General features: G+C 50.5%; 7 non-coding genes across 7 annotated transcripts; all 7 read right to left on the bottom strand.

Moving 5' to 3' along the window:
• Positions 1-1,024: 1,024 nt before the first annotated feature.
• Trnal-uaa (transfer RNA leucine (anticodon UAA)) lies at positions 1,025-1,108 on the bottom strand. Its single transcript has one exon. It is a non-coding gene; the product is annotated as a tRNA-Leu (tRNA).
• Positions 1,109-2,914: 1,806 nt separating this feature from the next.
• On the bottom strand, positions 2,915-2,998 carry Trnal-uaa (transfer RNA leucine (anticodon UAA)). Its single transcript has one exon. It is a non-coding gene; the product is annotated as a tRNA-Leu (tRNA).
• A 1,806-nt stretch (positions 2,999-4,804) lies between these two features.
• Trnal-uaa (transfer RNA leucine (anticodon UAA)) lies at positions 4,805-4,888 on the bottom strand. The gene has a single exon. It is a non-coding gene; the product is annotated as a tRNA-Leu (tRNA).
• Positions 4,889-6,694: 1,806 nt separating this feature from the next.
• Trnal-uaa (transfer RNA leucine (anticodon UAA)) lies at positions 6,695-6,778 on the bottom strand. Its single transcript has one exon. It is a non-coding gene; the product is annotated as a tRNA-Leu (tRNA).
• Positions 6,779-8,584: 1,806 nt separating this feature from the next.
• Trnal-uaa (transfer RNA leucine (anticodon UAA)) lies at positions 8,585-8,668 on the bottom strand. The gene has a single exon. It is a non-coding gene; the product is annotated as a tRNA-Leu (tRNA).
• A 1,807-nt stretch (positions 8,669-10,475) lies between these two features.
• Trnal-uaa (transfer RNA leucine (anticodon UAA)) lies at positions 10,476-10,559 on the bottom strand. Its single transcript has one exon. It is a non-coding gene; the product is annotated as a tRNA-Leu (tRNA).
• Positions 10,560-12,370: 1,811 nt separating this feature from the next.
• On the bottom strand, positions 12,371-12,454 carry Trnal-uaa (transfer RNA leucine (anticodon UAA)). Its single transcript has one exon. It is a non-coding gene; the product is annotated as a tRNA-Leu (tRNA).
• Between the last annotated feature and the right edge of the window lie 1,590 nt (positions 12,455-14,044).

Genomic DNA, 14,044 nt, shown 5'->3' with positions numbered 1-14,044 from the left:
TGTTTTCAACGCTCGCGATCGTCGAGTTTCCGAACTGTCGTGTTACGAATGGTTTTCCTTCGCCCCTCGTCGCGCTCCGCGTAGGCTAGTGCGGATTGCGATTCACAGCATCGTGTGTCCCCATGTGTCGACTTGTCTCGACTTTGCTCGGCTGACGCGAAAGCTGACGCTTGCAAATGGGCGTATATGTAGAGGACAGGCGCTAGAATCGACTGGGAGAGACCAACTCGACAAACACACAACGGACCCTTTCATTTGACTGTGGCCGCAGCTTCGCGAATTTGGGTACCGAGAGGCAAGAGACGGGTCAGCGTGCTGGACCGTATCATTACCGCGCAGCAACACCGAAAACTAAGGGAAAAGGCAAAATTAAAGAATCCAACAGCACGCAGACATCCTAGTTAGTCACCGAGCCGTGTACTAAGCACGCAAAAATGCTGCTTAACTTCGGTGATCGGACGAGAACCCGTGTCGTCAGCGTGGCACAGAAGTCGGCGAGAACGTTTCCAGACGTGTGGACATCTTAGTCCTTGTACAGATCACTTGAGATTTGCCTGGCAGTCTCTCGCGCTGCCTTTTAGGGAAGCAATATGGAATAGCCCTTGGTGGGACGTAACCCACAGCCTTCCCGTTATTAGCATGACACACTAACTTAGTGAGCTTACTGCCCACGCAATACGGCCGCTTCAGAACTCCAGTACCTGAACCACCGTTTCATCTATCTTTATTAAGGCCCTACGATTCATTTAAACACGTATGTGTTGCTGTTGAGGTTTTCTCGCTGTCGCTTGGAACCCAGAGCCACAACACAACGACAACGGAAACGTCCGTGAGAAGAGCTAAACCTCGACACAGGAAAAGTATGTTCCGCTATTTCTTTCCGACCGCTCGGGCTATCGGACGTGCGACGCCTGCACCGCTGTCACTGTCGTCTCTAGTAAAATCTGCATGGCGTGTTTCTGCGTAATTTACTTGTTCTATAAGATGAAGGGAGTACGTTAGTTTCAGAATGTTAAAAATGCTTTGTCAGATGTGGGGTTCGAACCCAAGCTCCCTTACGGGAACCAGAGCTTAAATCTGGCGCCTTAGACCGCTCGGCCAATCTGACGTGCGAGGCATTCGCTCCAGTGACTTCCATCTCTATCTCAAGAACCTCGCTGCGAAATCTGTTTCTTTTTTGGTAGGATGTAATTATGTCAGTTTTAGAATATTTAAGACACAATGTCAGACGTGGCGTAGGAAACGCACCCTCCCTTTCGGGAGCCAATGTGGCGCGTTGGACCGCTTTCTTCCGTCGTTTCCAGTTTGAACTGTAACTAGCAAAACTGTATTTAGTAATAGTAACATTTTCACATTGATGCAAAGAAAACTAGATATTAACGAACGGCAAATAAGGCCGTTTCCTAGCAACAGCCACGCTGTACATTACGCACTCGTGGGAAGCCAATGAAATACTTCCTGTGAGGCTCAAACTGTCGACCTTCACTTTACAATACTTAGGCACTGCCCCGGTGGGACCGACGCATACATACTGAAACGCCTTTGGATCGTCAGTGGGTACTTCATACTAGAAATTTCATATTCGCCCTGATGTGCATTAAAGGGCAGATTCTTCAGTGAAAGTTCGTTCTGCGCTCAGTTACAGTATATCGCCCTAGCAGCACCAGCAAAACGGGTTCAGATGTGCTCGCCTTCCACTCGGCGTTGAGCGCCTACAGCGAGATTGCCTTCGGCCTCTGGCGCCAGGAGGGAAGGCGACACATCACGGCGCAAGCAGCGCGTAGCAGAGGGCGGTGGTGGTGTGTCGGTCAGCATGGATGCTTCCCAAGTAGCTGGTCCGGGTTCGAAACCCGGACACCGCACGGAAGTTGTCTCCTTTACTCAGGAGAGTGTTTTCAACGCTCGCGATCGTCGAGTTTCCGAACTGTCGTGTTACGAATGGTTTTCCTTCGCCCCTCGTCGCGCTCCGCGTAGGCTAGTGCGGATTGCGATTCACAGCATCGTGTGTCCCCATGTGTCGACTTGTCTCGACTTTGCTCGGCTGACGCGAAAGCTGACGCTTGCAAATGGGCGTATATGTAGAGGACAGGCGCTAGAATCGACTGGGAGAGACCAACTCGACAAACACACAACGGACCCTTTCATTTGACTGTGGCCGCAGCTTCGCGAATTTGGGTACCGAGAGGCAAGAGACGGGTCAGCGTGCTGGACCGTATCATTACCGCGCAGCAACACCGAAAACTAAGGGAAAAGGCAAAATTAAAGAATCCAACAGCACGCAGACATCCTAGTTAGTCACCGAGCCGTGTACTAAGCACGCAAAAATGCTGCTTAACTTCGGTGATCGGACGAGAACCCGTGTCGTCAGCGTGGCACAGAAGTCGGCGAGAACGTTTCCAGACGTGTGGACATCTTAGTCCTTGTACAGATCACTTGAGATTTGCCTGGCAGTCTCTCGCGCTGCCTTTTAGGGAAGCAATATGGAATAGCCCTTGGTGGGACGTAACCCACAGCCTTCCCGTTATTAGCATGACACACTAACTTAGTGAGCTTACTGCCCACGCAATACGGCCGCTTCAGAACTCCAGTACCTGAACCACCGTTTCATCTATCTTTATTAAGGCCCTACGATTCATTTAAACACGTATGTGTTGCTGTTGAGGTTTTCTCGCTGTCGCTTGGAACCCAGAGCCACAACACAACGACAACGGAAACGTCCGTGAGAAGAGCTAAACCTCGACACAGGAAAAGTATGTTCCGCTATTTCTTTCCGACCGCTCGGGCTATCGGACGTGCGACGCCTGCACCGCTGTCACTGTCGTCTCTAGTAAAATCTGCATGGCGTGTTTCTGCGTAATTTACTTGTTCTATAAGATGAAGGGAGTACGTTAGTTTCAGAATGTTAAAAATGCTTTGTCAGATGTGGGGTTCGAACCCAAGCTCCCTTACGGGAACCAGAGCTTAAATCTGGCGCCTTAGACCGCTCGGCCAATCTGACGTGCGAGGCATTCGCTCCAGTGACTTCCATCTCTATCTCAAGAACCTCGCTGCGAAATCTGTTTCTTTTTTGGTAGGATGTAATTATGTCAGTTTTAGAATATTTAAGACACAATGTCAGACGTGGCGTAGGAAACGCACCCTCCCTTTCGGGAGCCAATGTGGCGCGTTGGACCGCTTTCTTCCGTCGTTTCCAGTTTGAACTGTAACTAGCAAAACTGTATTTAGTAATAGTAACATTTTCACATTGATGCAAAGAAAACTAGATATTAACGAACGGCAAATAAGGCCGTTTCCTAGCAACAGCCACGCTGTACATTACGCACTCGTGGGAAGCCAATGAAATACTTCCTGTGAGGCTCAAACTGTCGACCTTCACTTTACAATACTTAGGCACTGCCCCGGTGGGACCGACGCATACATACTGAAACGCCTTTGGATCGTCAGTGGGTACTTCATACTAGAAATTTCATATTCGCCCTGATGTGCATTAAAGGGCAGATTCTTCAGTGAAAGTTCGTTCTGCGCTCAGTTACAGTATATCGCCCTAGCAGCACCAGCAAAACGGGTTCAGATGTGCTCGCCTTCCACTCGGCGTTGAGCGCCTACAGCGAGATTGCCTTCGGCCTCTGGCGCCAGGAGGGAAGGCGACACATCACGGCGCAAGCAGCGCGTAGCAGAGGGCGGTGGTGGTGTGTCGGTCAGCATGGATGCTTCCCAAGTAGCTGGTCCGGGTTCGAAACCCGGACACCGCACGGAAGTTGTCTCCTTTACTCAGGAGAGTGTTTTCAACGCTCGCGATCGTCGAGTTTCCGAACTGTCGTGTTACGAATGGTTTTCCTTCGCCCCTCGTCGCGCTCCGCGTAGGCTAGTGCGGATTGCGATTCACAGCATCGTGTGTCCCCATGTGTCGACTTGTCTCGACTTTGCTCGGCTGACGCGAAAGCTGACGCTTGCAAATGGGCGTATATGTAGAGGACAGGCGCTAGAATCGACTGGGAGAGACCAACTCGACAAACACACAACGGACCCTTTCATTTGACTGTGGCCGCAGCTTCGCGAATTTGGGTACCGAGAGGCAAGAGACGGGTCAGCGTGCTGGACCGTATCATTACCGCGCAGCAACACCGAAAACTAAGGGAAAAGGCAAAATTAAAGAATCCAACAGCACGCAGACATCCTAGTTAGTCACCGAGCCGTGTACTAAGCACGCAAAAATGCTGCTTAACTTCGGTGATCGGACGAGAACCCGTGTCGTCAGCGTGGCACAGAAGTCGGCGAGAACGTTTCCAGACGTGTGGACATCTTAGTCCTTGTACAGATCACTTGAGATTTGCCTGGCAGTCTCTCGCGCTGCCTTTTAGGGAAGCAATATGGAATAGCCCTTGGTGGGACGTAACCCACAGCCTTCCCGTTATTAGCATGACACACTAACTTAGTGAGCTTACTGCCCACGCAATACGGCCGCTTCAGAACTCCAGTACCTGAACCACCGTTTCATCTATCTTTATTAAGGCCCTACGATTCATTTAAACACGTATGTGTTGCTGTTGAGGTTTTCTCGCTGTCGCTTGGAACCCAGAGCCACAACACAACGACAACGGAAACGTCCGTGAGAAGAGCTAAACCTCGACACAGGAAAAGTATGTTCCGCTATTTCTTTCCGACCGCTCGGGCTATCGGACGTGCGACGCCTGCACCGCTGTCACTGTCGTCTCTAGTAAAATCTGCATGGCGTGTTTCTGCGTAATTTACTTGTTCTATAAGATGAAGGGAGTACGTTAGTTTCAGAATGTTAAAAATGCTTTGTCAGATGTGGGGTTCGAACCCAAGCTCCCTTACGGGAACCAGAGCTTAAATCTGGCGCCTTAGACCGCTCGGCCAATCTGACGTGCGAGGCATTCGCTCCAGTGACTTCCATCTCTATCTCAAGAACCTCGCTGCGAAATCTGTTTCTTTTTTGGTAGGATGTAATTATGTCAGTTTTAGAATATTTAAGACACAATGTCAGACGTGGCGTAGGAAACGCACCCTCCCTTTCGGGAGCCAATGTGGCGCGTTGGACCGCTTTCTTCCGTCGTTTCCAGTTTGAACTGTAACTAGCAAAACTGTATTTAGTAATAGTAACATTTTCACATTGATGCAAAGAAAACTAGATATTAACGAACGGCAAATAAGGCCGTTTCCTAGCAACAGCCACGCTGTACATTACGCACTCGTGGGAAGCCAATGAAATACTTCCTGTGAGGCTCAAACTGTCGACCTTCACTTTACAATACTTAGGCACTGCCCCGGTGGGACCGACGCATACATACTGAAACGCCTTTGGATCGTCAGTGGGTACTTCATACTAGAAATTTCATATTCGCCCTGATGTGCATTAAAGGGCAGATTCTTCAGTGAAAGTTCGTTCTGCGCTCAGTTACAGTATATCGCCCTAGCAGCACCAGCAAAACGGGTTCAGATGTGCTCGCCTTCCACTCGGCGTTGAGCGCCTACAGCGAGATTGCCTTCGGCCTCTGGCGCCAGGAGGGAAGGCGACACATCACGGCGCAAGCAGCGCGTAGCAGAGGGCGGTGGTGGTGTGTCGGTCAGCATGGATGCTTCCCAAGTAGCTGGTCCGGGTTCGAAACCCGGACACCGCACGGAAGTTGTCTCCTTTACTCAGGAGAGTGTTTTCAACGCTCGCGATCGTCGAGTTTCCGAACTGTCGTGTTACGAATGGTTTTCCTTCGCCCCTCGTCGCGCTCCGCGTAGGCTAGTGCGGATTGCGATTCACAGCATCGTGTGTCCCCATGTGTCGACTTGTCTCGACTTTGCTCGGCTGACGCGAAAGCTGACGCTTGCAAATGGGCGTATATGTAGAGGACAGGCGCTAGAATCGACTGGGAGAGACCAACTCGACAAACACACAACGGACCCTTTCATTTGACTGTGGCCGCAGCTTCGCGAATTTGGGTACCGAGAGGCAAGAGACGGGTCAGCGTGCTGGACCGTATCATTACCGCGCAGCAACACCGAAAACTAAGGGAAAAGGCAAAATTAAAGAATCCAACAGCACGCAGACATCCTAGTTAGTCACCGAGCCGTGTACTAAGCACGCAAAAATGCTGCTTAACTTCGGTGATCGGACGAGAACCCGTGTCGTCAGCGTGGCACAGAAGTCGGCGAGAACGTTTCCAGACGTGTGGACATCTTAGTCCTTGTACAGATCACTTGAGATTTGCCTGGCAGTCTCTCGCGCTGCCTTTTAGGGAAGCAATATGGAATAGCCCTTGGTGGGACGTAACCCACAGCCTTCCCGTTATTAGCATGACACACTAACTTAGTGAGCTTACTGCCCACGCAATACGGCCGCTTCAGAACTCCAGTACCTGAACCACCGTTTCATCTATCTTTATTAAGGCCCTACGATTCATTTAAACACGTATGTGTTGCTGTTGAGGTTTTCTCGCTGTCGCTTGGAACCCAGAGCCACAACACAACGACAACGGAAACGTCCGTGAGAAGAGCTAAACCTCGACACAGGAAAAGTATGTTCCGCTATTTCTTTCCGACCGCTCGGGCTATCGGACGTGCGACGCCTGCACCGCTGTCACTGTCGTCTCTAGTAAAATCTGCATGGCGTGTTTCTGCGTAATTTACTTGTTCTATAAGATGAAGGGAGTACGTTAGTTTCAGAATGTTAAAAATGCTTTGTCAGATGTGGGGTTCGAACCCAAGCTCCCTTACGGGAACCAGAGCTTAAATCTGGCGCCTTAGACCGCTCGGCCAATCTGACGTGCGAGGCATTCGCTCCAGTGACTTCCATCTCTATCTCAAGAACCTCGCTGCGAAATCTGTTTCTTTTTTGGTAGGATGTAATTATGTCAGTTTTAGAATATTTAAGACACAATGTCAGACGTGGCGTAGGAAACGCACCCTCCCTTTCGGGAGCCAATGTGGCGCGTTGGACCGCTTTCTTCCGTCGTTTCCAGTTTGAACTGTAACTAGCAAAACTGTATTTAGTAATAGTAACATTTTCACATTGATGCAAAGAAAACTAGATATTAACGAACGGCAAATAAGGCCGTTTCCTAGCAACAGCCACGCTGTACATTACGCACTCGTGGGAAGCCAATGAAATACTTCCTGTGAGGCTCAAACTGTCGACCTTCACTTTACAATACTTAGGCACTGCCCCGGTGGGACCGACGCATACATACTGAAACGCCTTTGGATCGTCAGTGGGTACTTCATACTAGAAATTTCATATTCGCCCTGATGTGCATTAAAGGGCAGATTCTTCAGTGAAAGTTCGTTCTGCGCTCAGTTACAGTATATCGCCCTAGCAGCACCAGCAAAACGGGTTCAGATGTGCTCGCCTTCCACTCGGCGTTGAGCGCCTACAGCGAGATTGCCTTCGGCCTCTGGCGCCAGGAGGGAAGGCGACACATCACGGCGCAAGCAGCGCGTAGCAGAGGGCGGTGGTGGTGTGTCGGTCAGCATGGATGCTTCCCAAGTAGCTGGTCCGGGTTCGAAACCCGGACACCGCACGGAAGTTGTCTCCTTTACTCAGGAGAGTGTTTTCAACGCTCGCGATCGTCGAGTTTCCGAACTGTCGTGTTACGAATGGTTTTCCTTCGCCCCTCGTCGCGCTCCGCGTAGGCTAGTGCGGATTGCGATTCACAGCATCGTGTGTCCCCATGTGTCGACTTGTCTCGACTTTGCTCGGCTGACGCGAAAGCTGACGCTTGCAAATGGGCGTATATGTAGAGGACAGGCGCTAGAATCGACTGGGAGAGACCAACTCGACAAACACACAACGGACCCTTTCATTTGACTGTGGCCGCAGCTTCGCGAATTTGGGTACCGAGAGGCAAGAGACGGGTCAGCGTGCTGGACCGTATCATTACCGCGCAGCAACACCGAAAACTAAGGGAAAAGGCAAAATTAAAGAATCCAACAGCACGCAGACATCCTAGTTAGTCACCGAGCCGTGTACTAAGCACGCAAAAATGCTGCTTAACTTCGGTGATCGGACGAGAACCCGTGTCGTCAGCGTGGCACAGAAGTCGGCGAGAACGTTTCCAGACGTGTGGACATCTTAGTCCTTGTACAGATCACTTGAGATTTGCCTGGCAGTCTCTCGCGCTGCCTTTTAGGGAAGCAATATGGAATAGCCCTTGGTGGGACGTAACCCACAGCCTTCCCGTTATTAGCATGACACACTAACTTAGTGAGCTTACTGCCCACGCAATACGGCCGCTTCAGAACTCCAGTACCTGAACCACCGTTTCATCTATCTTTATTAAGGCCCTACGATTCATTTAAACACGTATGTGTTGCTGTTGAGGTTTTCTCGCTGTCGCTTGGAACCCAGAGCCACAACACAACGACAACGGAAACGTCCGTGAGAAGAGCTAAACCTCGACACAGGAAAAGTATGTTCCGCTATTTCTTTCCGACCGCTCGGGCTATCGGACGTGCGACGCCTGCACCGCTGTCACTGTCGTCTCTAGTAAAATCTGCATGGCGTGTTTCTGCGTAATTTACTTGTTCTATAAGATGAAGGGAGTACGTTAGTTTCAGAATGTTAAAAATGCTTTGTCAGATGTGGGGTTCGAACCCAAGCTCCCTTACGGGAACCAGAGCTTAAATCTGGCGCCTTAGACCGCTCGGCCAATCTGACGTGCGAGGCATTCGCTCCAGTGACTTCCATCTCTATCTCAAGAACCTCGCTGCGAAATCTGTTTCTTTTTTGGTAGGATGTAATTATGTCAGTTTTAGAATATTTAAGACACAATGTCAGACGTGGCGTAGGAAACGCACCCTCCCTTTCGGGAGCCAATGTGGCGCGTTGGACCGCTTTCTTCCGTCGTTTCCAGTTTGAACTGTAACTAGCAAAAACTGTATTTAGTAATAGTAACATTTTCACATTGATGCAAAGAAAACTAGATATTAACGAACGGCAAATAAGGCCGTTTCCTAGCAACAGCCACGCTGTACATTACGCACTCGTGGGAAGCCAATGAAATACTTCCTGTGAGGCTCAAACTGTCGACCTTCACTTTACAATACTTAGGCACTGCCCCGGTGGGACCGACGCATACATACTGAAACGCCTTTGGATCGTCAGTGGGTACTTCATACTAGAAATTTCATATTCGCCCTGATGTGCATTAAAGGGCAGATTCTTCAGTGAAAGTTCGTTCTGCGCTCAGTTACAGTATATCGCCCTAGCAGCACCAGCAAAACGGGTTCAGATGTGCTCGCCTTCCACTCGGCGTTGAGCGCCTACAGCGAGATTGCCTTCGGCCTCTGGCGCCAGGAGGGAAGGCGACACATCACGGCGCAAGCAGCGCGTAGCAGAGGGCGGTGGTGGTGTGTCGGTCAGCATGGATGCTTCCCAAGTAGCTGGTCCGGGTTCGAAACCCGGACACCGCACGGAAGTTGTCTCCTTTACTCAGGAGAGTGTTTTCAACGCTCGCGATCGTCGAGTTTCCGAACTGTCGTGTTACGAATGGTTTTCCTTCGCCCCTCGTCGCGCTCCGCGTAGGCTAGTGCGGATTGCGATTCACAGCATCGTGTGTCCCCATGTGTCGACTTGTCTCGACTTTGCTCGGCTGACGCGAAAGCTGACGCTTGCAAATGGGCGTATATGTAGAGGACAGGCGCTAGAATCGACTGGGAGAGACCAACTCGACAAACACACAACGGACCCTTTCATTTGACTGTGGCCGCAGCTTCGCGAATTTGGGTACCGAGAGGCAAGAGACGGGTCAGCGTGCTGGACCGTATCATTACCGCGCAGCAACACCGAAAACTAAGGGAAAAGGCAAAATTAAAGAATCCAACAGCACGCAGACATCCTAGTTAGTCACCGAGCCGTGTACTAAGCACGCAAAAATGCTGCTTAACTTCGGTGATCGGACGAGAACCCGTGTCGTCAGCGTGGCACAGAAGTCGGCGAGAACGTTTCCAGACGTGTGGACATCTTAGTCCTTGTACAGATCACTTGAGATTTGCCTGGCAGTCTCTCGCGCTGCCTTTTAGGGAAGCAATATGGAATAGCCCTTGGTGGGACGTAACCCACAGCCTTCCCGTTATTAGCATGACACACTAACTTAGTGAGCTTACTGCCCACGCAATACGGCCGCTTCAGAACTCCAGTACCTGAACCACCGTTTCATCTATCTTTATTAAGGCCCTACGATTCATTTAAACACGTATGTGTTGCTGTTGAGGTTTTCTCGCTGTCGCTTGGAACCCAGAGCCACAACACAACGACAACGGAAACGTCCGTGAGAAGAGCTAAACCTCGACACAGGAAAAGTATGTTCCGCTATTTCTTTCCGACCGCTCGGGCTATCGGACGTGCGACGCCTGCACCGCTGTCACTGTCGTCTCTAGTAAAATCTGCATGGCGTGTTTCTGCGTAATTTACTTGTTCTATAAGATGAAGGGAGTACGTTAGTTTCAGAATGTTAAAAATGCTTTGTCAGATGTGGGGTTCGAACCCAAGCTCCCTTACGGGAACCAGAGCTTAAATCTGGCGCCTTAGACCGCTCGGCCAATCTGACGTGCGAGGCATTCGCTCCAGTGACTTCCATCTCTATCTCAAGAACCTCGCTGCGAAATCTGTTTCTTTTTTGGTAGGATGTAATTATGTCAGTTTTAGAATATTTAAGACACAATGTCAGACGTGGCGTAGGAAACGCACCCCTCCCTTTCGGGAGCCAATGTGGCGCGTTGGACCGCTTTCTTCCGTCGTTTCCAGTTTGAACTGTAACTAGCAAAACTGTATTTAGTAATAGTAACATTTTCACATTGATGCAAAGAAAACTAGATATTAACGAACGGCAAATAAGGCCGTTTCCTAGCAACAGCCACGCTGGTACATTACGCACTCGTGGGAAGCCAATGAAATACTTCCTGTGAGGCTCAAACTGTCGACCTTCACTTTACAATACTTAGGCACTGCCCCGGTGGGACCGACGCATACATACTGAAACGCCTTTGGATCGTCAGTGGGTACTTCATACTAGAAATTTCATATTCGCCCTGATGTGCATTAAAGGGCAGATTCTTCAGTGAAAGTTCGTTCTGCGCTCAGTTACAGTATATCGCCCTAGCAGCACCAGCAAAACGGGTTCAGATGTGCTCGCCTTCCACTCGGCGTTGAGCGCCTACAGCGAGATTGCCTTCGGCCTCTGGCGCCAGGAGGGGAAGGCGACACATCACGGCGCAAGCAGCGCGTAGCAGAGGGCGGTGGTGGTGTGTCGGTCAGCATGGATGCTTCCCAAGTAGCTGGTCCGGGTTCGAAACCCGGACACCGCACGGAAGTTGTCTCCTTTACTCAGGAGAGTGTTTTCAACGCTCGCGATCGTCGAGTTTCCGAACTGTCGTGTTACGAATGGTTTTCCTTCGCCCCTCGTCGCGCTCCGCGTAGGCTAGTGCGGATTGCGATTCACAGCATCGTGTGTCCCCATGTGTCGACTTGTCTCGACTTTGCTCGGGCTGACGCGAAAGCTGACGCTTGCAAATGGGCGTATATGTAGAGGACAGGCGCTAGAATCGACTGGGAGAGACCAACTCGACAAACACACAACGGACCCTTTCATTTGACTGTGGCCGCAGCTTCGCGAATTTGGGTACCGAGAGGCAAGAGACGGGTCAGCGTGCTGGACCGTATCATTACCGCGCAGCAACACCGAAAACTAAGGGAAAAGGCAAAATTAAAGAATCCAACAGCACGCAGACATCCTAGTTAGTCACCGAGCCGTGTACTAAGCACGCAAAAATGCTGCTTAACTTCGGTGATCGGACGAGAACCCGTGTCGTCAGCGTGGCACAGAAGTCGGCGAGAACGTTTCCAGACGTGTGGACATCTTAGTCCTTGTACAGATCACTTGAGATTTGCCTGGCAGTCTCTCGCGCTGCCTTTTAGGGAAGCAATATGGAATAGCCCTTGGTGGGACGTAACCCACAGCCTTCCCGTTATTAGCATGACACACTAACTTAGTGAGCTTACTGCCCACGCAATACGGCCGCTTCAGAACTCCAGTACCTGAACCACCGTTTCATCTATCTTTATTAAGGCTCTACGATTCATTTAAACACGTATGTGTTGCTGTTGAGGTTTTTCTCGCTGTCGCTTGGAACCCAGAGCCACAACACAACGACAACGGAAACGTCCGTGAGAAGAGCTAAACCTCGACACAGGAAAAGTATGTTCCGCTATTTCTTTCCGACCGCTCGGGCTATCGGACGTGCGACGCCTGCACCGCTGTCACTGTCGTCTCTAGTAAAATCTGCATGGCGTGTTTCTGCGTAATTTACTTGTTCTATAAGATGAAGGGAGTACGTTAGTTTCAGAATGTTAAAAATGCTTTGTCAGATGTGGGGTTCGAACCCAAGCTCCCTTACGGGAACCAGAGCTTAAATCTGGCGCCTTAGACCGCTCGGCCAATCTGACGTGCGAGGCATTCGCTCCAGTGACTTCCATCTCTATCTCAAGAACCTCGCTGCGAAATCTGTTTCTTTTTTGGTAGGATGTAATTATGTCAGTTTTAGAATATTTAAGACACAATGTCAGACGTGGCGTAGGAAACGCACCCTCCCTTTCGGGAGCCAATGTGGCGCGTTGGACCGCTTTCTTCCGTCGTTTCCAGTTTGAACTGTAACTAGCAAAACTGTATTTAGTAATAGTAACATTTTCACATTGATGCAAAGAAAACTAGATATTAACGAACGGCAAATAAGGCCGTTTCCTAGCAACAGCCACGCTGTACATTACGCACTCGTGGGAAGCCAATGAAATACTTCCTGTGAGGCTCAAACTGTCGACCTTCACTTTACAATACTTAGGCACTGCCCCGGTGGGGACCGACGCATACATACTGAAACGCCTTTGGATCGTCAGTGGGTACTTCATACTAGAAATTTCATATTCGCCCTGATGTGCATTAAAGGGCAGATTCTTCAGTGAAAGTTCGTTCTGCGCTCAGTTACAGTATATCGCCCTAGCAGCACCAGCAAAACGGGTTCAGATGTGCTCGCCTTCCACTCGGCGTTGAGCGCCTACAGCGAGATTGCCTTCGGCCTCTGGCGCCAGGAGGGAAGGCGACACATCACGGCGCAAGCAGCGCGTAGCAGAGGGCGGTGGTGGTGTGTCGGTCAGCATGGATGCTTCCCAAGTAGCTGGTCCGGGTTCGAAACCCGGACACCGCACGGAAGTTGTCTCCTTTACTCAGGAGAGTGTTTTCAACGCTCGCGATCGTCGAGTTTCCGAACTGTCGTGTTACGAATGGTTTTCCTTCGCCCCTCGTCGCGCTCCGCGTAGGCTAGTGCGGATTGCGATTCACAGCATCGTGTGTCCCCATGTGTCGACTTGTCTCGACTTTGCTCGGCTGACGCGAAAGCTGACGCTTGCAAATGGGCGTATATGTAGAGGACAGGCGCTAGAATCGACTGGGAGAGACCAACTCGACAAACACACAACGGACCCTTTCATTTGACTGTGGCCGCAGCTTCGCGAATTTGGGTACCGAGAGGCAAGAGACGGGTCAGCGTGCTGGACCGTATCATTACCGCGCAGCAACACCCGAAAACTAAGGGAAAAGGCAAAATTAAAGAATCCAACAGCACGCAGACATCCTAGTTAGTCACCGAGCCGTGTACTAAGCACGCAAAAATGCTGCTTAACTTCGGTGATCGGACGAGAACCCGTGTCGTCAGCGTGGCACAGAAGTCGGCGAGAACGTTTCCAGACGTGTGGACATCTTAGTCCTTGTACAGATCACTTGAGATTTGCCTGGCAGTCTCTCGCGCTGCCTTTTAGGGAAGCAATATGGAATAGCCCTTGGTGGGACGTAACCCACAGCCTTCCCGTTATTAGCATGACACACTAACTTAGTGAGCTTACTGCCCACCGCAATACGGCCGCTTCAGAACTCCAGTACCTGAACCACCGTTTCATCTATCTTTATTAAGGCCCTACGATTCATTTAAACACGTATGTGTTGCTGTTGAGGTTTTCTCGCTGTCGCTTGGAACCCAGAGCCAC

The sequence above is a fragment of the Schistocerca cancellata genome, unplaced genomic scaffold (assembly GCF_023864275.1).
Source record: "Schistocerca cancellata isolate TAMUIC-IGC-003103 unplaced genomic scaffold, iqSchCanc2.1 HiC_scaffold_241, whole genome shotgun sequence".
Lineage (NCBI taxonomy): Eukaryota > Metazoa > Arthropoda > Insecta > Orthoptera > Acrididae > Schistocerca > Schistocerca cancellata.
This window is presented reverse-complemented; position numbering and strand designations above follow the sequence as displayed.